At 35.6% G+C, this 26,243-nt stretch overlaps 1 long non-coding RNA gene across 1 annotated transcript in view; it reads right to left on the minus strand.

Moving 5' to 3' along the window:
• Positions 1-1,835, minus strand: part of LOC124895936 — a 10,619-nt gene extending 8,784 nt beyond the window's left edge. The window contains exon 1 of the long non-coding RNA XR_007052155.1: positions 1,255-1,835. This is a non-coding gene — a long non-coding RNA (uncharacterized LOC124895936). The remainder of the gene's footprint in view (positions 1-1,254) is intronic.
• Between the last annotated feature and the right edge of the window lie 24,408 nt (positions 1,836-26,243).

The following is a 26,243-nucleotide window of genomic DNA, read 5'->3' on the forward strand; positions in this document are numbered from 1 at the left end:
ATACATTCAATGAATAATTTCAAGCAAACTAAATTATATCTTTATCCAAGCAGGACCAACTAAAAGGAGAACAACACAATATCAAATTATCTTTGGGGAAACTTTAATTTGTGAGGCTAACTGGGGTACAGTCAATTACAAGTCTTGAACGTCTTGAGAAAATAATTAAAATCAAGCATCTTTAGATAGAAAAGAGTAATTTTACAGACCAAGTTCTATCACAACAATACAAGTATCCATAGCCTCCTCGCGCAAGACAAAAGACTTAAAAGTCTCTATTGAACTCACACTCCTAATGTTTTCATGGTCCTACGGAGAGGCTCAGAGAAAAGAAAAAGAAAAAAAATAAAAGAGAATAAATATTACAGGGGAAGAAAAACATAAAAGGGGAAACTGGAAGAAGGCCCAGCTAATAAGAATGTTTCCTAATTCGCATAGTTATGGATAATATTCCTACATAAAGACAAACCTAAAGGACAACAACCACTCTAAAGTAATACAAGATGGAATCAGGAAATATGACTTTTGAATCAATCATGCAAATAAACTAAACTTCAAAGAGAAACAAGTAATAAATATTCGAATGAAAACTCTTTAGACCAATATCTCTCTCCTCTTTGGTCAGTCATAAAGAATTGTGAGTCTAGAGTTCACCGCGGAATTTGGATAATATTTTACTCGAAATAATGGCCAGAGAAGCCCTGTAAATTCTGAGTAAAATAGGTAAACAAGAAAGATTAACTAGAAATCCAGCAAAGATAACTTCGGCCCAACAAATTTAATGAACGAAATCTTAACTAGGATAGTCGAATAGAAGAGGTAGAGATTAAGAGAGTCTTTAATAAGACAAGGAGTTCAGCAATAAAACAAGGATTAACACATATTCAATTGGTATGGCGGAGAGTAAATTAGATAGCATTCAAATTAAAGAAAACCAAAGGTAGAATAATGGGTTAACGTGAAAAATCTTGAAACCAAAAACAACAACAATAATACTAAAATTAGCATAAAAACTCTCTTGTAAGAAAAATCCTAATAAGGTCACTAACTTTTTGTGTAAACATTTAAGACAGTGCATTAAACACGGCTAGAATATTCACATCACATAATGATGGACACAATAATCGTCACAAGAATCCTATGGCCTTGAAGGCTCACAGTAGACAATTCCCAAGCATCTCTAAAGCTACTAACATAACTAATAGATAAATGACAAGAAGAAAATATCAAAACTAAAAAGGAAGATGCATTTACCTCTTTCGAGGCAACAAAATGAGATACGAGCTACCAACGAAATCGACCACCGCCGAAAAGTTTTGCCGCGACTCTGAAAACTCGTTGACTTTTCATGATAATTTTTTTTACTAGAAAATAGACTTTTTTCCTTGAAAGTTTCTCTCAACCTTCAAGAATTGCCCCATTTGCTCCAAAGAGAGCTTTACATAGAATGAATTGAGGGTTCTATTTTGAGCTCCCACTGATATGGGATTAGAAAAATTGAAGGGTAATTTTGATATTTTAGGAAGAGGAATTCGAATTTTGAAATTGAGAATAGAGATTTGTCGAGCTGGCAATCGTACCATTCAGTACGGGGTGAAATTTTAAATAGTAGTGGCTGATCTATAGTTTACACAGGTCGATGGGTTGAGTTCGGGTCAAAATCTTGGGTTGCTGGATAGTAGGTCGTTGGTGCTATTAACGTTGATGTTGGTGTTGTTTGTTTGGCGTTTCTGTTATGGATACTAGCGTGGGGATGCCAACTCGATATCGGGTCTGTCGGGTAAAGGTCAGTATTGTTGGATTGGTGTCATTTGTCATTGTTGATATCGTTGTTTGCGGACTGTTGTTATTGTTTTGATGTTTGATGAAGAGAAATAAAAGTGAAGGTGGCGGGTCGGGTTGAATCATCTCTTGGGCTCAAGTGTTAGGGCCTGTTTGTTTGAAGTTGTAGAGGAAGCAAATGGGTTGGGTTGGTTGATTGGTTAATTGGAGAATTGGGGTGGATTTGAACTATTATTTACAAAAATAGCCAATCTGACTTGAGATTGGACCAATTTCATTCATTTTTGGTCAATTGAGAACTAATTAGTCAATTGCCTTGCAATTGTGGCCTAATTAATTTCAATTATGGCCCAATTCAATGAATCACTAAATTGAATCAAAATCTCATAAGAATTATCAACCACTTTAATTTCGAGCTTCTTGATTCAATAAAAGTTAAACAAATATTTATCCAAATAAATTATTTTTAAAAAATAAAATTATATTTAAATTAAGATTTTACCCATTTGGATTAATTTTCAAGATAAGCCCCTTGACTAGAATCCGATATTTCATAAAATAAATATTTAACTAACAAAATTATATAATTTCATATAATTGAATATGATAATATATAATCTCTACTTAAAATGAAAAAATTATCCAGATAAATACTTTGAAAATTTTATTATTCGGATAAAATAAATATTGTAATTTTATTTAAAATTGAAGAAACTCAAAACTAAACTTAGTAGTGGAGGGAAAAAATTAGGTGTCAACAACTGCCTCCTCCCTTTGGGTAGGGTGGATGCAAGTAACCCTGGGCAAAGGGAGTTTGACGTTTCTAATTTTTGTACGACCACAAATTCATTTCTGAAAGAGGTTGATTTTTACACGAGTTTTGGAGTTATAGCTGGACCTCAATATCAGGTTTCCTATATATCTTAGGTTATATGAGAATTTAGGCCACTTGTAGTTCATAAAGCTTGATTTAAAGAATATTTTTAAAAAATTCACAAGCAATCTCTATTTTGGAGTTTTTGATAAAACCGAAAAGCTGGAGAATAAAGGGATTTAGGGGAGGTTGGAATGCAGTCGAGTTTTCTACATAAATCCCAGCCTACATATCCTCGAGACTTAAGAAATTAGACTGCTTGTAGTTTAACTCAATCGGTAGAAAAGATAATCTTTTATTTTAGACGATCTTTGACTCGAGATGAGTGACAAGTCGTTCGGGTTATGAAAAAGAGGATTGTAGCCTCTTAACTATGAACGTGGAGCTCTTCACATCCATGGGTAAGAATTTACCTAGACATAATTTCCAAAACTCTAGACATAATTTCCAAAACTCTAGGTGTCTTATCACTCAAATTTAAAGAAAAGAGAAAGTTACCCTCAGCATGAGTTTAGAAATATCCTAAAGGTGAAGGTGAAACCAGAATATCCCAAAATACCCACATTCCTTCTAACAGGCATGTGGTTTGATTGGTGGTGGCGATGATACTTTAGTTCGCGTCCAAAAAGTTTGACATCTCTAGCTAGACTATGTCCTGTTTTGCTGCTAAGAAAGAGTTTCACATTATGCTGCGTCCTTTTTGGAGTCGTCTGCATTTGTGATTTTGATTTGTGATTTTCATCCTCATGAATTCTCTTGATAATATCCCAAACAAAATTTTTTAGTAATAATCATAATTCATGAAATGGTATATAGTCTTTTACCATTTCTTTATGTGAGTTGTTGCCTAAAAAGTTGTAACACCCCATATTTCTCTAGCATTATCTAAGTCCCAATACATGAGTATTCATATATGAAAAAAATTTGAATCATTTATTAATTTTCAGTTCAGAGTCTTCCATTGTGTAGGAAATCGAATTAGCTTTCCAACGATATAAAATTCTCCTAAATCCGATAACCGAGTAAGAATTTGTGGCAATTTTAAGTTTCAGCCGCAAAACATCATCATCTTAACCTTCAGCGCATCGCGTAGATAGCCCAAATGACAATTGTTGATTTCTAGTATGACTCCATGATAATGGCTCATCACGGAGTAGGCCAATTTCCTATTTGTCAATTTTCAGTGGGCCTCCGCAATCATGGCGCATCACAGAGGTGGCCAAAATGGCATCCCAAGGCTTGCCGTGATAGTGGCGCATTGCGCCGTTTGTCCAGGTCCCAGTTGTCCCTTTCCAGTGGCTTGACGCGATGGTGGCACGTCGCGCCAAGGCAAAAAATTGGGATGGTCAGTTTTCAGCTTCCATTTTAAAATTTATTTAAGGGTATTTGGGTTTTTTTTCACGGCCCTAATTAACCTAAAATATGAAATTTAACCCCTAAACACCCTAAGTAGTCATCATCATTCAATTCTTCTTCAAAGTTAAAGATTTCCTTTTCAAGAACAAAAAACCCTAGCTCTCTAATTCAAGGTAATTTCTCAAGAACTCTTAATCAATCTTTTCAGATTCATTAACCCAGGTATGTTAGATGTTAATCCATGGATCCATTTTATCCATGGAGTCCAAGCAACCCTTTTAAATTATGAAATTGTGATCTTTTCAAGTTATCATGTTTTAAATTATGATTTCATCGATGAATCTCCATGTACTATTGATTTTATACCATGTTACCATGAAATTATTGTTATCATTCAATCTTCCATGTTTTAATGTTATTATTTACTGAATTAAACCATGATTTATTGCTTTAATGATGAATTCATGCTATTCCTATAAATTTCATGGCATTCCTATGATTGTTTTGAACCATGAATTACAAGTGTTTGATAAAATGCTCACAAGAGTGATTTAATTGTTAAGAACCTTCATGTTTTGATATCCAAGTGTTAGTGTCATTTTACTATAATTGTTTTGAGTCCTGGGGGTATTGAATACCCAAAATCCATAGTTGTTTATTTAAGTCTAGTCTCAGTACATTATAGAAAAGTCTGCAGAATATACTATGAGCACTTTAGAATAGTCAAATACTAGTCAGTTAAACTCATGTCAGTCTAGTATCTTAGCGTCGTTCAGCTGGGAGTACGATTTAGCATCGAGCGAGTATAGGGATGGCGACTTCCCCATCAGATAGACAGAGTCATTAGTAGCAGTCCCTATACTCCAAACTACATAGCCAGCGTAGGATATGAGTAATCACCCATGAGATTAGGCTTGACTATCTAGCAGAGGTCACCCGATAGTTCAGGCTTGACACCCTTAGTCCTTTGGACATTATATCAGTTTAGTGGATCCACACAACTATTGTTAGTACTCATGGCATGATATTAACACCCTTCCAGCTGAAGTTACAGGTTGGACCCCGATTAGCTCAAATTGGGGAATATCGGTTAGATGATACCTCCCACAATCTCAGATATAGTCTCAATTACAGTCTTAGTTCAGTTATTCAGTCTTAGTGTAGTTTGACAAAAGCATACAAATTTTAGTCATTTCAGTTTACAGATTTCACTCAGTTTATGTTATATGCTCAGTTTATGTTATATGCTTGATTAGGAATCCTCAGTATTTATAGATTTTCATGCATTTTCATTACCTACAGATTTTATGTTCTCTACTCAGTACTCTATGTTTTACATGTATAATTAGTTAGATATTACTGTTATTCCTATTCATGAAACCATGCATATCAGCCTACCTCATTTAGCATACCAGTACATTCAAAGTATTGATCACATACCTTTTCTTTTGCACTATGATGTATTATATCATAGGTTCTGACGCTTAGTTCCCGGTTCATGGTTAGACTTATCAGATCCTCAGCAGTACCAGTGGTGAGTCCTCATACTTAGAGGACAGGTTTACTTTATTTCATGTCTCAGTTCGTAGATAGCTTGAGTTAGATGGGACAGTCACATTCAGTCAGTCAGTTTTAGAGGCTTTTCATACATTACAGTCTGTTATTCAATATCCAGATACTATAGCTAGTTATCCAGTTTATTACTATTTATTCAGATTCAGCTAGTTATTGCTATAGACTAATATTTTAGTTTTAAATTCAGTTATTAAAACCTTATAGCATGTCAGTATTCTTCAATATTTATGATCATATTATTCAGTGCTCATAGTAGGTACCATCTCATGGGTTAGCTTATGGTCTCTCGGGACCGTAAGCACTATGTAATGACTAGGTGGTAATCTCGGGTCGTTATAAACTTGGTATCAGAGACTAAGATTTTAAAGTATCCTAGAAAGTCTAAAAGTTATGTCGAGTAGAGTCTTGTGCATGGGTGTGTAGCGCTCTACACTTATGGATGAAAGGCTACAAGGTGTTTAGGAAAAATTTTCCTTCTTTCAGTATTCATGTCATGCGAGTGAGCATGAGCTCAAGTTAAACTCCCTGTCTAATCCATTTCTTCCTTCCGTTTATAGAACATGCCTCCCAAGAAGAATGGAAGAAGAACAGGAACTTAGCCAGCCCCTCAGTCCATCCAGGCAAATCTTCTGGATGAGCATGTCTCTCACGTAGAATTCAGGGCTACGTTCACTACTCTAGCAAACTCTGTAGCAGCACAGAATGAACATCCTGCTGTTGTTCTAGCCAACCCAGTGGCCAGTACTGCTGCAATAAGAATTTGGGATTTCACCCGTATGAATCCTCTTTCCTTCATGGGATCTAAGTCTGAAGAGTATCCATAGGAATTCTTAGATATAGTCTAGAAGGTAACGGATGCTATGGGGGTGACGTTTAGTCAGAGTGCCAAGCTGGCTGCATATTAATTACAGGATGTAGCCCATACTTGGTTTAAGCAGTGAAAAGTTAATAGAGGTGTTAATGAAGGGCCTACAGAATGGGAAGAGTTTGTCATGGCTTTCTTGGACATATTCTTTACATTAGAGTTAAAGGAGGACAAAGTATTAGAATTTATTAATTTGAGCCAAGGCAGCATGAGCGTAAGGGAGTATTCTCTCGAGTTCACTTAGTTAGCTAGATATGCTCCTCATGTGGTAGCTGATAATAGGTCCTAGATGAATAAGTTTGTGTCTGGTATGTCTGATAGTATGGTCAAGGAGTGTAGGATCGCAATGTTGATTAGTGAGATGGACTTGTCTAGGCTGATGGTCTATGCTCAACAAATAGAGGAGTAGAATATTAAGGAAAGAGAGAGAGGAAGCAAGAGGGCTAGGATGGGTAGTTTTAATTTCAATCAGTCAAAGTCAGAAAGTGGTAACCGTCCTCAGTTTCATAAGAGGTCTTCAGCTCCAGTACCTTCTTCATCCAGTACCCGAGTACCCAAATTTAGAAACAACAATAGGGATAGGGCACCAGGCTCTAAGCCCCAGGCCAGTGTTGGTAGTGCTCATACCAATCCTTTATGTCAGAAGTATGGTAGACACTATCAGGGTGAGTGTAGAGCGGATAGTGATGTGTGCTTCGGGTGTGGTAAGCCAGGCCATCAGATTCGGGAGTGTCGGGTAGTTTCTCAGAAAGGTAGGAATGCGCGCCAACAGGGCCAGTCCCATCTGTCGTCAGTTCCATTCAGCCGCCCAACTCAGTAGTGTACCACTTCCAATGCTACCAGTGGTTAGCGTCTGAGTAGATCATATGCTCTTTAGTCCCGCCAAGATCAGGAAAATTCTCCTAACATAGTTACTGGTGCGTTGCAGGTCTTTCACTTATATGTTTATGCTTTACAAGACCCTGGAGCTTTTCTTTTTTTTTTAACTCCATATATAGCTGTCAATTTCAGAGTCTGTCCCAAAAATCTAGCGAACCCCTTCTCAGTGTCTACCCTAGATTGTAGTCAAACAGGTATACAAGAACTGTCCGATCATAATATCTCAAAAAGTTACTTCAGTTGATCTCGTAGAGTTAGAGATGATGGATTTTAACATTATTCTCGACATGGATTGGCTTCACTCATGCTATGCCTCAGTTGATTGTAGAAATAAAATAGTTCATTTCTAGTTTCCAAATGAACCGGTCCTTGAATGGAGAGGTAGTACTACAGCTCTTAGGGGTCAGTTGATTTCTTACCTTAGAGCCAGAAAAATAATATCCAAGGGGTGTGTCTATCATCTTCTACGAGTCAAAGACTCCAACTCAGAAAATCCTACTCTTGAGTTGGCCCTAGTAGTAAATGAATTCTTAGATGTATTTCCTGAAGATCTTCCCGGAGTGTCTCCCAAAAGGGAAATCGACTTTGGAATAAACCTTCTCCTAGTTACTCAGCCTATATCTATTCCACCATACAGAATGGCTCCAACTAAACTCAAAGAACTAAAAGAATAGTTGAAGGATCTCTTAGATAAGGGATTCATCAGACCCAACATCTCTCCGTGGGGCACACCTGCTCTATTCGTGCGTAAGAAAGACAGTTCTCTCAGAATGTGCATAGACTACCGTCAGTTGAACAAGGTCACAGTCAAGAATAAATATCCACTTCCTATAATCAATGACTTGTTCGACCAACTTCAGGGTGCCAGTTATTTTTCCAAGATAGACAGACCTCAGATCAGGCTATCATCAGCTTAGATTCAGAGAACGTGACATTCCAAAAATAGCTTTGCAAATTTGGTATGGTCACTTTGAATTTCCAGTCATGTCCTTTGGTCTTACAAATGCCCCAACAGCCTTCATGGACTTGATGAACCGAGTGTTCAAGCAGTACTTGGACATGTTTATCGTAGTCTTCATTAATGACATTCTTATTTATTCTCGTAGTGAAAGTGATCATGCAAACCATCTTAGCATAGTGCTTCAGACTCTTAGAGCTCATTAGTTGTTCGCTAAATTTAGTAAGTGTGAATTCTGGCTAAGATCAGTAGCATTTTATTTTCGATAATGGTATTAGAGTTCATCCTCAAAAGACTGAAGCGGTGAGAAACTGGCCTAGACCCATCTCTTCATCAGATATTAGGAGTTTCTTAGGTTTAGCTGGCTATTACCATCGGTTTGTTGAAGGTTTTTATTCTATTGCATCCACTATGTCCATATTGACTCAGAAGAAAGTTAAGTTTTAGTGGTCAGATTCGTGCGAGAAGAGTTTTTAGCAGTTGAAGAATCGACTTGATTTACCTCACCTCCAGTCTTGACTCTACCAGATGATTTAGATAGTTTTATTATGTACTATGATGCATCCAAAGTAGGTTTGGGTTATTTCCTCATATAGAGAGGTAAGGTCATAACCTACGCCTCCAGACAGCTTAGGCCTCATTAGAAGAATTATCTGACTCATGATCTTGAGCTAGCAGCTGTAGTGTTTGCCTTAAAGATTTAGAGGCATTACTTGTATGTGGTACATGTAGATGTGTTCATAGATCACAAAAGCCTTCAGTATGTGTTCTCTCAAAAAGATTTGAATTACGTCATAGAAGGTGGTTAGAGTTGTTGAAAGATTATGACATGAGTGTTCTATATCATCCGAGTAAGTCCAATGTGGTGGCTGATGCTCTCAGTAGAATGTCTATGGGTATGGTAGCTCATGTTGAGGATGGTAAGAAGAAGTTAGCTTAGGAAGTTCATCAGCTTGCCCGATTAGGTGTCCGTTTACTAAACTCAGCCGAGGGTAGTATGTGGGTGCAGAGTAGCGCAGAATCATCTCTAGTTTCTGAGGTAAAGAAAAAGCAGGATAGAGATCCCAGTCTACTTAAGTTGAAATAATCAGTTAGAGATCAGAAGGTGGAGGTTTTCTCCCAAGGGGAAGATGGTGTTTTGCGTTGGCAAGGTAGATTGTGTGTGCCTGGTATAAATGGTTTGAGGCAACGAATTCTTCCAGAAGCGCATGGAGCGCGTTACTCTATTCATCCCTGGGCCACTAAGATGTACCAAGATTTGTGGGAGATCTATTGGTGGAGTGGGATGAAGAAAGATGTTGCAGAGTTTGTAGCTAAGTGCTCTACATGTCAGCAAGTTAAGGTTAAGCACCAGAAACCTAGTGGGTCGATGCAGGAGTTCAGTATTCCCATGTGGAAATGGGAGAAAGTGAACATGGACTTTGTGACAGGTTTTCCTCGTACCCATCATCAATATTACTCTATTTGGATTATCGTAGATGGGATGACCAAATCAGCTAATTTCTTACTAGTCCATACCTCTTATTCAGCCGAGGACTATGCCAATCTCCATCTCAGAGAGTTGGTTAAGTTGCACGGTGTTCCCTTATCTATCATTTTAGATAGAGGTACTCACTTTACCTCTCACTTTTAGAAAGCATTCCAAAAGGGTCTTGGTACCCAAGTCCACCTCCGTACAGCCTTCCACCCTCAGATAGATTGTCAAGTAGAAAGGACTATTCAGACTCTTGAGGATATGCTGAGAGCATGCATTTTTTATTTCAAGGGTAGTTGGGATGACCATTTTCCTTTGATTGAATTCGCATACAATAACATCTATCATTCTAGTATCCGTATAGTTCCATTTAAGGATCTCTATGGTAGGAGATGTAGATCTCCAATTGGTTGGTTTGAAGTAAGGAGGCTACAGTAGTAGGTACTGACTTGGTGTTTGATATTTTAGAGAAGGTTCAGTTGATCAGAGAAAGTCTTAGGACTACCCAAAGACGACAGAAATCATATGCAGATATGAGGAGAAAGCATCTCGAGTTTGAGGTCGGTGACTTCGTATACTCGAAAATGTCTTCGGCAAGAAAGGTAAACTCATTCCTCGATATGTCAGTCCCTTCAAAATTCTCAGTCATGTCGGAAAGGTAGATTACGAGCTCGAGTTGCCTTCAGATTTAGCCTCAGTGAACCCAGTGTTCCATGTCTCATTATTGAAAAAGTGTATTGGTGATCTAACTGTAGTTGTTCCCTTAGAAAGTGTAGATATTCAGAACAGTCTTTCCTTTGAGGAAGTCCCAGTCAAAATTCTTGATCATCAAGTTCTCAGACTAAGGAACAAAGAAGTTCCACTAGTCAAAGTTCTTTAGTGGAATCAGTCCGTTGAGAGAGCCACTTAGGAAGCAGAGGCAGATATGCGAACCAAGTACCCTTATCTCTTCTCCGTGAATCCAAATTTAGTATAAGGTACCAATCTTCTTAAGATTTTGTAACACTCCAAAATTTCATTTCAAGACGCCATACGGTGCTTAGGGATACCCATAGCCCCAAGCTAACCCTCGGAGCCAGACACTACCTCAAGGAATTCAATTCAATAATAGTCATGCACAATAAAGATATATACCATATCGGGTTCAAGAGAAATACTGGAGAATACTAGACTGTACAACCAAAATATATTGAATATATGTACACACCAACCCTCTAGTCTAACAAAGCCTCTATACATCAAAATCAAGGAGCCATTGGGACAAACCTCCAACTTACTTAGACAGTACTGAAAACCATAACAACAAAATGATATCACAAAAATATAGACACGGTCCTTGAACCATGAAGACTCACGACTGAGGGAACGTATTTGAGGCACTCTAAATAACGCAGCTGCGGCTAAGTACCTGAACCTACATTACGAGAAAATGTAGCCCATAGGAAAATATGTGGGTCAACACTTTGGAATGTACTGAGTATGTGGGGGTGCATGCAACAATGTAAATATCATCATCAATTTCATGAAAATATGCATATGTACAATGATGGCTCACTTGGCTTGAATTAGACTGAAACATACATTTCATAATCTCATAGTAAATAAATCATATGGTAAAAACCTCATAAATCATCATAAACAACTCAACTCTTTAACTCAAGACTCGAAGTGACTCGATAATTCAAGAAACTCAACTCTTATGGACATGAGAGGTTCTTATAACTGACATAAACCATGTGAGTTACATGGATTCTAATGTTTTGCCCTTCTAAGCAGAGAACCCCACATTGGCAGGAGCGTCGTACTCTTGCCAGGGAGTACAACCTAACTTTAGTAACCATAATCTCATACTCGACCTCTGGCCTAAAATTATCAATATCAATCCTACGGTGGCACGTAGTTTCGGGGAAATACCACATTTCCTGCTCGATGCTAAATACTACTCCCATACACAATCTTAGAACGTGTTAGAAAATCCACCACAAACATCACAAGGGTCTATCATGAAGATCAAATCAAATCTCTTTCTCATTTATCAAATCATAATCAATTTGTGGATTCCTAACTCGACTCAAATCAAACCAATCTTTCTCAATAGCAAAATGTATCAATTCATTAAATCATGAAACATCAATAACTTTGAAGAAATATCAAGACTCATTGTAACAACTCAATCTCATGAATCAATATACTCCATAATCCAATTTGTCATAAGGAAGCTTAAAGCTTGACACATATCTTGAAAGCACTTGAAATATCAACTCATGGTAGAAATACGAAATTCACAATATTAAATATCAAGTCATAACTTGGGAATAGTAAAATAATCATGTATAACAAATCTTGAACAATTTATATTCTCATAATTTCATAATGAAGTAATTTGAGTATAAACCCACTTGAAAAATCATATAAATCCATGACAAAAATCAAAGCTTTGGGCATAAGAACGAAAGAATTGTTGTTGTTCAAAACTCCACATACCTTGATCTTTAAAATTGGATGAATTCTAGTGCTTGAGACTCTATCTACACTTGTAATAAATGATTCGTGAAGCCCACACTATGAGGAACTTGATTCTTGAAGATTTATGGATGATTTTTGAAAGATTAAATTTTCTTGATTGAAACCCTAATATATATTCTTAAGAAAATTGGAAGAGAGAATGAAGAAATTAGGATTTGGATGGAGATTCTCATATTTATATAGGCCTCGAAAATATGGAAAAAGACCAAAATACCCTTGCAAAAACGTCCCTTAATTGCTGAAAAAAATGGCTGACGACATTTCTGACAAGTCGTCACAAAATGTCGTCACAAAATACCCTTGCAAAAATGTCCCTTAATTGCTGAAGATTAGGCTTGTGACAAGTCATCATAAAATGTCGTCACGAAATTTCCAGGATGACATGCTGGAGTAAAATGGGCATAAATCTTTGCTCCGATACCGTATTTGGATAAAATTGGTACCGTTAGAAAGATAATTCAATTATCTATATGTTGGTGAGTCATGGTATAAAAAAATTCTTAGGGTAGAAATAGATATGCTCATTTGAAGTTGGCTATGCCAAAATCCTTCTCAAGAATTCAATCGGTAAGAGATATTTTGATTCACCTAATCGCAAGGACATCTTTGAGGCCTTAATACACATCACCATTGATTAGAAAACAACCAAAGCACTATAATTTATTTCTCATGACCTTGAGTCATGGTTGCACTATTGGTTAGAGTCTCGGGGTATTATGGATTCTCTTTTCTCTGTCATGCTCAATTTCAGTCGCACAACATGTTCATGTTAGTCGTGCATTCATGAATCAGTTCATTCATGCATTCCATGAATTATACATACATATTTAGTGTGTAAGCTCAGTCCATCATTTTTCTCAACATAACCAGTTTCATTCGGGGACGAATGATCCCAAGGGGGAGATATTGTAACAAACCCGTATTACCCTAGCATTATCTAAGTCCCAATACATGAGTATTCATCTATGAAAAAAAATTGAAAAACTCATTAATTTTTAGTTTAGAGCCTTCCATTGTGTAGGAAATCGAATTAGCTTTCCAAAGATATAAAATTTATCTAAATCCGATAACCGAGTAAGAAGTTATGGCGATTTTAAGTTTCAGTCATAAAACATCATCATCTTAACCCTCAGTGCATCACGTTGATAGACCAAATGATAATTGTTGATTTTCAGTGTGACTCCACAATTATGGCGTGTCACGGAGCAGGCCAATTTCCTGTTTGTCAATTTCTAGTGGGCCTCCGCGATCATGGCGCATTGCGGAGGTAGCCAAAATAGCATCCCATGGATTATAGCAATAGTGTCGCATTGCACCATCTGTACAGGTCCCAATTGTCCTTTTTCCAATGTCTTGGAGCTATGGTGACGGTCACGCCAAGGCCAAAAATCGGGATGGTCAGTTTTCAGCTTCTGTTTTTAAATTTGTTTAAGGGTATTTGGGTCATTTTCCATGGCCCTAATTAACCTAAAACATGAAATTTAACCCCTAAACAACCTAAGTAGTCATCATTATTCAATTATTCTTCAAAATTAAATATCTTTTTTTCATGAACAAGAAACCCTAACTCTCAAATTCAAGGCAATTTCTCGAGAACTCTTAATCAATTGTTTCAGATTCATTAACCCAAGTATGTTATATGTTCATCCATGGATCCTTTTCATCCATGGAGTCCAAGAAACCCTTTTAAATTATGAAATTGTGCTCTTTTACAAGTTATCATATTTTAAATTATGATTTCATCCATGAATCTCCATGTACTATTGATTTTATACCATGTTACCATGAAATTATTATTATCATTCAATCTTTTATGTTTTAATATTATTATTTACTAAATTAAACCATGATTTAATGTTTTTATGATGAATTCATGTTATTCCTACAAATTCCATGACATTCTTATGATTGTTTTGAACCTTGAACTACAAGTGTTTGATAAAATGCCTACAAGAGTGATTTAATTATTAAGAGCCTTCATGTTTTGATCTCCAAGTGTTAGTGTCATTTTACTATAATTGTTTTGAGTCCTGGAGGCATTGAATACCCGAAATCAATATCCGTTTATTTAAGTCTAGTCTCAATACACTATAGAACAGTCTATAGAATATACTATAAGCACTTCAGAATAGTTAAATACCAGTCAGTTAAACTCAGAGCAGTTTAGTATCTCAGTGTATTTTAGTTGGGAGTAAGATTTAGCACCGAGAAAGTGTAGGGATGGCAGTTTCCCTGTCAGATAGGCAGAGTCATTAGTAGCAGTCCCTATATTCTAGAACTATATAGCCTATGTATGGTATAAGTAGTCACCCGTCAGATTAGGCTTGACTATCTCGCAGGGGTCACCCGTCGGTTTAGGCTTGACACCATTAATCCTTAGGACATTATATTAGTTTAGTGGATCCACACAACCATTGTTAGTACCCGTGGTACAATATTAATACCCTTCCAGCTGGGGTTATAGGTTGGACCTCGATTAGCTTAAATTGGGGAATGTCGGTTAGATGATACCTCCCACAGTATCAGATAAAGTGTCAATTACAGTCTCAGTTCAGTTATTCAGTCTTAGAGCAGTTTGACAAAAGCATATAGATTTTAGTCATTTTAGTATTTCAGTTTACAGATGTCACTCAGTTTATGTTATATGCTTGGTCAGGTATCCTTAGTATTTACAGATTTTTATGCATTTTTAGTACCTATAGATTTTATGTTCTCTACTCAGTACTCTATGTTTTACATGTATAATCAGTTAGATATTACTATTGTTCCTATTCATGAAATCATGCATATCAGTCTACCTCATTTAGCATACCAGTACATTTAAAGTACTGATCACATACATTTTCTTTTGCGCTATGATGTATTATATCATAGGTTCTGACGCTTAGTTCCCAGCTCATGATTAGACTTATCAGATCCTTTGCAATAGCAGTGGTGAGTTCTCATACTTCAAGGATAGGTTTACTTTATCTCATGTCTCAGTTAGTAGATAGTTGGAGTTAGGTGGGGCCTATCCCATCAACTCATATTCAGTCAGTCAGTTTTAGAGGCTTTTCAGACATTATAGTCAGTTATTCAGTATTCAAATATTACAGTTAGTTATCCAGTTTATCACTATTTATTCAGATTCAGTCAGTTGTTGCTATAGACTTATATTTTAGTTTTAAATTCAGTTATTAAAACCTTATGGGATGTTAGTATTCTTTCACATTTATGATCATATTATTCAGTGCTCATAGCAGGTAGCACCTCATGGGTTAGTTTATGGTCTCTCGAGATCGTAAGCACTATGTAACTACTAGGGGTAGTCTCAGTTCGTTACAAAAGCGAAGTTTTCTTTTCATGTACCCATTTGAAAGGAAATAAATTACGACAACAGACATAACAACCTTCTTGGTTGTTTCATAATTAGCTCATTTGTCGAGTGAATATGTCTTCAAAGTGGGGTGGCTCTTTTGGACATCGACGACATTTTATGTAGAACGGTCCTTGATATCATGTAATCTTATGTTGATGCAGCAACCTTTTGAGTCACCTATAATGCTCGTGGAATGATAAACTCTCCAGTTATTTCCAATAATTCTTTACATATGATCTCGGGTAAATCTTGCACATCTTTTGTATCCATACGACTTATAGATTTCCCTTGAATTGTCAATCTTTGGATATTCTCGCACATTATTTCATATTTCATATGAGGTGACTTACAGATATCCTTTAAATTGTTAGCTTCTAGGTGATCCTGCATATTATCCGACCTTGTATAAGAGATGGCTTACAGATATCCCTCCAATCGCTAGGTCTCAAGTATTCCTGCACCTCATCCAACCTTGGATATAATATGACTTATAGTTATCTCTCAAATTGCTAGTCTTTGGGTAATCCTACACATAATCGATCCTAGATATGACACATCTTATCAAGAACCCTTGGACTTAACAATTTGATAATCTCACATATTCTTTGATAAGGATTTAGTTGCGACTTATTGTTAACCTTCAGACTATCAATTTTTTGGGTAACCTTACTCACTATCCAGTTATGATATTTTTATATCTTACGAATGACCTATGGGCCATCAACTCATAGTTAATCTTGCGCACTATCCTATTTCAAATAATATGACCTATAGATAACCCTCAAATTGTCAATTTCTAGGAAATCTCATATATCATCTATCCTCAGATAGCGACTTAAAGATGTCCCTTCAAATCGCATGCTCTTGATGCATTCAGATATTGATTCATAAAATGATAAGATATACTCGACACCAGTGTATGATATCTCGCATGTCAATAGATATTAAATACTGATGACATCCTCGACACCAGCATATGCTATCTTGTGTGCTAACAGATATTAAATATTGATGATATCCTCGACGCCAATGTATGCTATCTCGTGTGTCAATAGATATTAAATGCTAATGATATCCTCGATGCCAGTGTATGCTATCTCATGTGTCAATAGATATTTAATACTGATGATATCCTCGATGCCAGCCTATCCTATCTTACGTGTCAACAGATATTTAATGTTAATGATATCCTCGACACCAACTTATGTTATCTCGCATCTCAACAGATATTAAATGCTGATGATATCCTCGACTCCAGTGTAAGGTATCTCGTGTGTCAACAGATATTAAATACAATGGCCCTCTCAACAATAAAATAAGATAAAATAGCCCTCTTAGCAATGGAATAAAACAAAATGGCCCTTTTGGAAATGGCATGAAATGGCCCTCTCAGTAGTGAGATGATATGAAATAGCCCTCTTGGCAATGGCATGAAATGTCCCTCTCGGCAATGAGATGATATGAAATGGCCCGCTTGACAATGATATGAAATGTCCCTCTCAGTAGTGAGATGATATAAAATAGCCCTTTTGGCAATGACATGAAATGGCCCTCTCAGCAATAAGATAATATGAAATGGCCCTCTTGGCAATGGAATGAAATGGCCCTCTCGACAGTGAGATGATATGAAATGGACCTCTTGGCAATGGCATGAAATGGTCCTCTCGGCAATGAGATGATATGAAATGGCCCTCTCGGCAATGAGGTGATATGAAATGGTTCTTTCGATGATTTAAAAATAGTTTTTCCTGAGTTTGTTTATCTGCGTTTTGCTTTCTACATGTACATGTACTCAAGGTAGACAGTTAGTTAACACAATGTCGCTCTTACTGGCAACCACAGTCAAGCTTTACGATAGCTTAATGACAAATACTGAGCATCATAATTTAAATGACTTATTCTGCTATTAATCTTTTTTTTAAAAAAAAATAATTAAATAGCAGATCCATCGAATTCAAGTAAATGGGGAAAAACCCTTGTTTGGGGATTAATCAAATACCGTTTACTTTGCTTCAAGGTAAATTTTGAGGATGACTTTTGGCTCTTCCTCCTATTGAGTAATCCTTTGATTATTGTATTTATTGTGCCGACTTCCTTGAATGCACCTGTGCTCTAAGTAAATATTTAATAGACATAAAGTCGCTTATCCTAGCGACTGCTTTTATATAAAGAATTCTAATACAATATTCATAAAGTAGATAAGGAGCCTTTGTTTGTCCTTAATGGTCTCAAGAAATTAGATAGACAATTCAAAAGGTCCTTAATAAATATGTATTAAACCCGTCTTCGGGTCTACCCGAAAATACTGTTCTTGAGCATTATATGCTTTGGTATGGGTCGCAACCCACTTGGGGATTTATTTTGAAAAAAAATTCCATTTTTTGTGTACCGGTCCCTACATCCACAGAAAAATAATTAATTTTTGAGTGAAACTACTCCGTGTTGACCTTCTTCAATCCTTAATTTGATTCTCGCCATCTTTTGGGTATTCCTTCATGTTGGTACTTCCACCCTGACTCTCTGTTCTAATAGATGCCTAGGCAATCACTAAGTAAAATATTTGAATAGATTTTTGAAAGTAGTCTTAATTTTAGGAAATAGTTTCAAGAACTTCTGTAAAAGCTTTAGAAAATCTCTGCCAGTCATGTCATGTACAAGCCCGACGAACGTCTTTCTCTTGGTTCTGACTATGTCTGACATTTGTCGGAGGATTGCTAGGGACTTAGCATAGTTGAGGCTCTCTATCAGAAGTTCTATCATAGTCGGAGATTTAGTCTATCTAGAATTTATCACAGTTGGTGATTTTCAGAACTTGACTTTGACGCTGGTGCTGGGAGATTTAAAATATATTTCAATATATTAGTGGAAATTTTGAGGACCTCTTCAAAATTTCTGCCCTAGTTTAAAGTTGTTTGAGATGATTTCAAATTTCAACTTGAGAAGATCCAAAGTCTTTGTTGGTCTTCGTTCTCTTTGTTTTTGGAAGATGATCTTCCTCTTGTGAATTTTTGAGATTTCTTCTCGAAAATTCTCCCCCAGTTTCCATTTCTTGGGATTTTATGACCGAGTTGCTGGGGCGCCTACGTATCCCGTCGAAGCAGGAATCAGGTCAAATTTAGTTCAGGCCTACGCTATGGGTATATAGAAAAAATCTAAAGGGTTGACCAAAACTAACATAGGTCGCCTACGTATCCCTTTCTTGGGAATTCAGGGCGTCACATAGTTCATACATAAAAGGAAAGGATAAATTCTTCTAAGGGGTTGACCGAAGCCAACATAGGTCACCTACGTATCCCTTTCTTAAGAATTCAGGTCAAACATATTTTGTCCATAAAAGAAAAGGATAAATCCTTCTAAAGGGTTGACCAAAGCCGACATAGGACACCTACATATCCCTTTCTTGGTAATTTTGGTCAAACGTAGTTCGGATATAGAGGAAAGAGTAAATTCTCCTAAGGGGCTGACCGAAGCCAACATAGGCCGTTTATGTATCCCTTTCTTTGGAATTCAATTCAAATGTAGTTCATGGTAACTCATATTCAGGGTTGAATAGCCCTAAATACTCTTATTCATCTTACTAGGATGGAAATAAGCACATGACGCTCTTATTGGTAGAACGAATGGTCAATTGTCTAATTTTTCTTTGAGGGAATTGATAAGCAGAATTGATAAGCTTCCTTTTCCTCATTTTTGTAGATAGACATAGACCCCGATTCTCTTAAATTGTCCTTCTAGTCCACCACCTCGGTTTCCTCTAGATTAGGCTTTCTTGATTCTCGAACTCTTTGAATCTTCTGTTGACTGTTCTAGGGCTATTGTCTCTCATTCATTATCTTGCTTCTTAACATGATATGACAATGGCGGGGTTTTAAGTTATTGTTACACGACGGGCGATGAGTCATGAGTTGAGTGGAGGTCTAATTTAACAATGTTTCCTTTAATTCATCTTCTATGATGTTTCCTTATTCCATCCTCAAGACCATCACGTACAGGTTTTGAAAAATGATTGGTAGAGTCCATTTTTACTACTAGTCATTTTTATTTTCCTGTAACAAAGCTATAGTCAAGAGGGTAATATCTTATTTACTTTGATCTAGTGAAATAGGGTCATTTTAAGCCAACACAGAGTAGTTTCTATTACAAGAAAATAAAAATAACTCAAAGGCTGACATGTTAGATTTTGTTAGTAATAAGCAAAACAAGATGATAAGGTAGGAAGTAAACACATAGAGTTGTTTCTCATCTCATGCGAATTGATTTATGAAGTAAAGATAACGCGATAATTTCAATGAACAGGATTTTGCTCAAGAATATGGATATGTGGAATTTGTCAAGAAGGCTCAACTCTTCTTCTTTTTAACCTTATTACTTCTTTTAAGAAAGTGAGAGACAACAGAGCTTTTGTAGATAGGGGCCGGGACCGAAGACTGCTATGTATCTCACAGGGAAGAAATTAGGCCCCACATAGTTTGAACATATAATGACTTATTCTGGGTCCATAGTCAACCTTATTGAAAAGGTAGCAAACATTTAGGAAGTTTTAAGAATGATTGCAGACTTTTCTGAGAGACTTGGGAGACCTGGAGTATGTTTGGTCAGACTTTTGTATAATGGATATATTTCTACTTAGATGTGCTCTTTGAAAAATGGAATTGGATTAATTCTCCTTTGATTCAGATCAACATAACACGTATAAGCACATAAAATATATCATATCACGTAAGCATATTGTAATAAATGTGCATCCTAATTGGGTGACCCTTTTGAGCCAAAGGTTGGCCTAACGTATTTCAAGGAAGTATATGCTTTTAAAACCAATCCATTATCCCTCAAAAATCTACATAGGTATAAATAAAGGGCATAAATGCTTACAAAAGTTGCACAAAAGGGATAAAATCTTTAGGGAAAGGAAGAATAACATGAGAAAAAGAATAATGTCCCGCACAGGGGATAGTAACTCTTAGATGTTCCTCCATCGCACTTTGTCTTCTTAGCTTTGTCCATTTCTTGCAATTTGTGACATCAGTTGATGATCAAGTGTTTTTCGCATAACTTTTCTTTTATTCTCATAAGTCAGTCTTTCTATGCTTATCGATTTTGGGAAACCATGCAATCGTCCAAATTGATCGATCATTAGCCACTTGCCTGGCTCGTTTTAATTCCTCCATCAATTGGTGTACGATTGAGATATCCTTACGCGAAAGTAAGCAAAGCAACCTTCTCTCAACCCTGAAAGGATAATGGCTTGGATTAAATAACATATATTACTTCAACACATAAATATGCTTTGTTTTTAATCAACTCATGGCTAATAGACGCAGGGCTGGTTTTCTAATGGGTCCAATACCCCTCTCGGGTATTGGGTCATCCTAGGCTCATGCCTAAAATAGGGTTTTGGTTTTGCTCTATCCTAGGTGTCTAGAGTGGGTTTGAACCAGGTTTCCAAGCGAATGACTTGGGTTTGGAAATACGAATAGCCATCAAATGCCTCACGTGCTAATAAACTGTCGTATTTCCAACACTTTATTTGGAGTTGAACAACAGGGGCCGGGACATCCACAAAACTCTAAAATAGTTTAATAATTATGAAGGATTATGCCATAAAATGCAATAGTTAAATTTGACATAATTAAAACATATGAGCACATAAATGGTTTAAGCAGTTAATAAAAAGATAAATTCAAACATTTGGTTAGAACCTAGTTAAATATCCCCAATAGAGTCGCTATTTATGTTTTGCAAAAATTTGGACTTTTAGAGTCGCCACTTAATTTATTTGCAAAGGAATTAAGTAAACCTTTATAAAGTACTTAGATGATTCAAAATAGGAAAATCATTTAAGTTTTAAAATTCTAGGTAAGCAATTCCTATTAATAATTTAGGAAGGTTTTAAGGAACCTAAAATGTCCGCTAACTTGCGGTTATCCGGACTGTTTGAAAAAATTATTTTTTTGACTAACTAAGAAAAATTGGTTGTTGAAAAGAAATTGATTTTTGATGTTCACGCAAAATCAGTTTTTTTTTTTACGACTCTATAAGGAATCTAACTAGTCCTAAGGAAATCAAAATTAAACAAATAAGCATATAAAAGGGGAAAGGGGGGCGAAACAAGTGATTTAGGCTCTTAAGACCACATCCATCAAACCTGTCCTAATCTAGTTGGGCTTTCGACCCATTTTCACCTGTCCTAATCTATATTCGAAACTTTGGCCCGAGTCTCATTTCACCTGTATTACTTTACAACTTTGGATTCGAGGCCTAAATGAATAAAATAAATGTATATAAGTAGCTAAAAATAAACAAAGCAATGATAAATAAATAAGGGAAAATGAGACTCTTCGAGTCTCTTAGCTACTTCAACAAAGGGGCCTTCGGTTCATTTTCCTTCTTCCAACTCCTTGTATCTGTATGCCATGCGACCAACGTTTGGATTAAGTTTTGAGGATATAGGCTCTGTTGGCCCCTTTAAAAATGTGCAACGGGAGGGAGTCCCTTGTGGACTCCGAATAGATGACATACAAACAAAAAAGAGAAGGAAGGATTAGAGTTTTTTTTATATCCAAATCATTGATTTAGTACCAACAGAATAAGAAAATTTCTCTCTATATATATATATATATTCAATGAATAATTTCAAGCAAACTAACTTAGATCTTTATCCAAGCAGGACCGACTAAAAGGAGAATAACACAATATCGAATTATCTTTGGGGAAAGTTTAATTTGTGAGGCTAACTGGTGTACAGTCACTTACAAGTCTTGAACTTCTTAAAAAAGTAATTAAAATCAAGCATCTTTAGATAGAAAAGAGTAATCTTATAGACCAAGTTCTATCAGAACAAAACAAGTACCCATAGCCTCCTCGCGTAAGACAAAAGACTTAAAAGTCTCTATTGAACTCACACTCCTAGCATTTTCATGGTCCTACGAAGAGGCTCAAAGAAAAGAAAAAGAAAAAAGAAAAAATAATAAATATTACAGGGGAAGAAAAACATAAAAGGGGAAACTAGAAAGAAGGCCTAGCTAATAAGAATGCTTCCTAATTCGCATAGTTACAGAAAATATTCCTACACGGAGACAAACCCAAAGGACAACAACCACTCCAAAGTAATGCTAGATGGGATCTGGAAATATGATTTTTGAATCAATCATACAAATAAACTAAACTTCAAAGAGCAACAAGTAATAAATATTCAAATGAAAACTCTTTAGACCAACATCTCCCTCCTCTTTGGCAAGTCACGAAGAATCGTGAGTCAAGAGTTCACCGGGGAATTCGGACAACATTTTACTCAAAATAACGACCAAAAAAGCCCCACAAATTTTGAGTAAAACAGGTAAACAGGGAAGATTAACTATAAATCAAGAAAAGATAACTTCTGCCCAATAAATTTAATGAACGAAATCTTAACTAGGACAGTCTAATAGAAGAGGTAGCGATTAAGAGAGTCTTTAATAAGACAAGGTGTTCAACAATAAAGCTAGGATAAACACATATTCAATTGGTAAAGCAGAGAGTAAATCAGATAGCATTCAAATTAAAGAAAACCAAAGGTAGAATAATGGGTTAACGTGGAAAATCTTAAAACTAAAAGAAACAACAATAATACTAAAATTAGCATAACAATTCTCTTGTAAGAAAAATCATAATAAAGTCACAAATTTTTTGTGTAAACATCCAAGACAGTGAATTAAACATAGCTAGAATATTCACACCACATAATGACAGACACAATAATCATCACAAGAATCCTAAGGCCTTCAAGGCTCACAACAGACAATGCCCAAGCATCTTTATAGCTACTAACGTAACTAACAGATAAATGACAAGAAAAAAACATCAAAAATAAAAAGGATGATGTATTTACCTCTTTTGGATCAGTAAAATGAGATACGAGCTACCAACGGAATATTGACCGCCGCTGAAAATTTTCACCGCCACTCCAAAAACTCATCGACTTTTCATGGTAAATTTTCTTACTAGAAAATAGACTTTTTACCTTGAAAGTTTTTCCCAACCTTCAAGACTTGCCTCATTTTCTCTAAAGAGAGCTTTGCATAGAATAAATTGGGGATTCCATTTTGATCTTCCACCGATGTGGGATTAGAAAAATTGAAGGGTAATTTTGATATTTTAGAAAGGGGAATTTGAATTTTGAAATTAAGGATAGGTATTTTTGTAGCTGGCAATCGTACCATTTAGTACGGGGTTAAATTTTGAATGTTGGTGGCTGAGCTATCATTTACATGGGTCGATGGGTTGAGTTTGGGTTGAAATCTCAGGTTGCTGGATAGTGGGTCGTTGGTGATATTAACATTGATATTAGTGTTGTTTGTTTGGCATTGTTGTTGTGGATACCGGCGTGGGGTTGCTGGGTTGATGTCGGGTCGGTCGGGTAGAGGTCAGGTATTGTTGGATTGGTTTCATTTGTCATTGTTGATATCATTGTATGCTGACTACTATCATTGTTTTGAAGTTTGATGAGGAGAAAGAAAAGTGAAGGTGGCGGTCTGGGTCGGATCGTCGCTTGGGCTCAAGTGTTAGGGCCTGTTTATTTGAAGTTGAAGAGGGAGCAAATGGTTGGGTTGGTTGATTGGTTAATTGGAGAATTGGAGTGGATTTGAACTATTATTTACAAAAATAGCCAATCTGACTTGAGATTGGACCAATTTCATTCAATTTTGGTCAATTGAGAACTAATTAGTCAATTGCCTTACAATTGTGGCCTAATTAATTTCAATTATGGCCCAATTCAATGAATCACTAATTGAATTAAAATCTCATAAGAATTATCAACCGTTTTAATTCCGAGCTTCTTGATTCAGTAAAATTTAAATAAATATTTATCCAAATAAATTATTTTTGAAAAGAAAAATTATATTTAAATCAAGATTTTACCCATTTGGATTAATTTTCAAGATAAGCCCTTTGACTAGAATCCGAAATTTCATAAAATAAATATTTAAGTAACAAAATTATATAATTTGATATAATTGAATATGATAATATATAATCTCTACTTAAAATGGAAAAATTATCTAGATAATTTGAAAAGCTTTTTATTCGAATAAAATAAATGTTGTAATTTTATTTAAAATCGAAGAAACTCGGAACTAAACTTAGTAGTGGAGGGAAAAAATTAGGTGTCAACAGAGGATATGAATTAGATGTATCACATTCTAATTAGTATCTTATATAGAAATATTTCTACTAAAGTAGTTGGGGCTTAATTTATGAAGGCATCTTGAAAGAACTTACATGTAGATTCCTACTATAGTGTAGTCACGTTTGTCGTATCCTAATGTGAAAAAAGATTTTTTTATCTAAATAAGGAACATTGCTTTGTTAATTGAATTGTTAAGACTTTTCTTTGATCCCTTCTCAAGTCAAATATCTTGCTGATAATGAAGTTGGGTCTCTTGATTGGACTATACCCGAAGGTAAGATAATGACATATTAAGTTGAATTATCTAAATTATATATCCTAGCCATTTTAGATGGATTGTTTGTGAGTGCCTCTTTGCTCCTCAACTAAGAGGTTGTAATGTATGGAGTCTTGACTGCCCTGCTACTTACAAAGTTAGGGTAGTAGATTAGTTATATGTTAATTAACATAGACTATTTTTTACTGTGCCCTAATGCATAAGAGAATATTGGGGTCATGCAGGTCAATATATTAAAATATGTCCTTAAATCAACTCTTGAAAAGACGAAGGCTAGACTTCAAATAAAAAGAGACTTAAACATTGAGTTTAAGGTGGATTTTTCTTTGATTTAAAATTTGAATGCCAAGTTTTTCTTCAATAAAAATCAATTTTTCTTTGACTTCTAATTCTATTTCTTAATTTTTTAAAAACAAATTCAGTAACAAAAAAAATAATTTTAGAGAGAGGTACCCTTTTATGTAAAACAACTTTTTCTGCACGAATATAAAATTTTGCGCTTTACTTTTAAGTTCAAAATATGTCGATATTTTAGAACAATAAACTCTTCATTATCCATATATGAATAGTTTTTTAGGTACTTACTTTGTATTTCATGGCCAAAGAAGTGTCCTGTTATTTATTAAAATGGTACAGATGAGATTTCAGAGAAGCTTTGTATTGTTATAATTTCAACATCCACGGACGCCGCTGCAGCTCCTGCAGAAAGAAGTAAACTATAGGTATTTTTTTCCTCTCATCATACTATCACCAATTACTAGCTGTTTTTTTGTTGAAACTTCTATAGGTTTTATTTTTATATCTTAACGCTGAAGCAGCTGGAACACATTTAGTAAAATAGATTTATACAAACATGCTCTTTTTATAATACTATTATTTTGAATTATTTACAAAAATTTATGGTTAAAACTTTGTTTTCTTTTCAATGACTAATAAGGCATTTGTTCATATTGAATATAATCTTGGATATCTTTTGCTTCAGATCATGAATTATAACAAAATTGGTACAATAAATTGCTATCTAACAAAATAAATTTTCAATGAAAAGGGAAGAATCTTAATGCAGCCAATATGTTTGGTTATATCTAAAGCAATCAAATAGTTCTTTTAGATGAAAATGATAGAAAAGATGTGACATGATTAGTATATGTCT

This window comes from Capsicum annuum, chromosome 1, assembly GCF_002878395.1.
Source record: "Capsicum annuum cultivar UCD-10X-F1 chromosome 1, UCD10Xv1.1, whole genome shotgun sequence".
In the NCBI taxonomy this organism is placed as follows: Eukaryota; Viridiplantae; Streptophyta; class Magnoliopsida; order Solanales; family Solanaceae; genus Capsicum; species Capsicum annuum.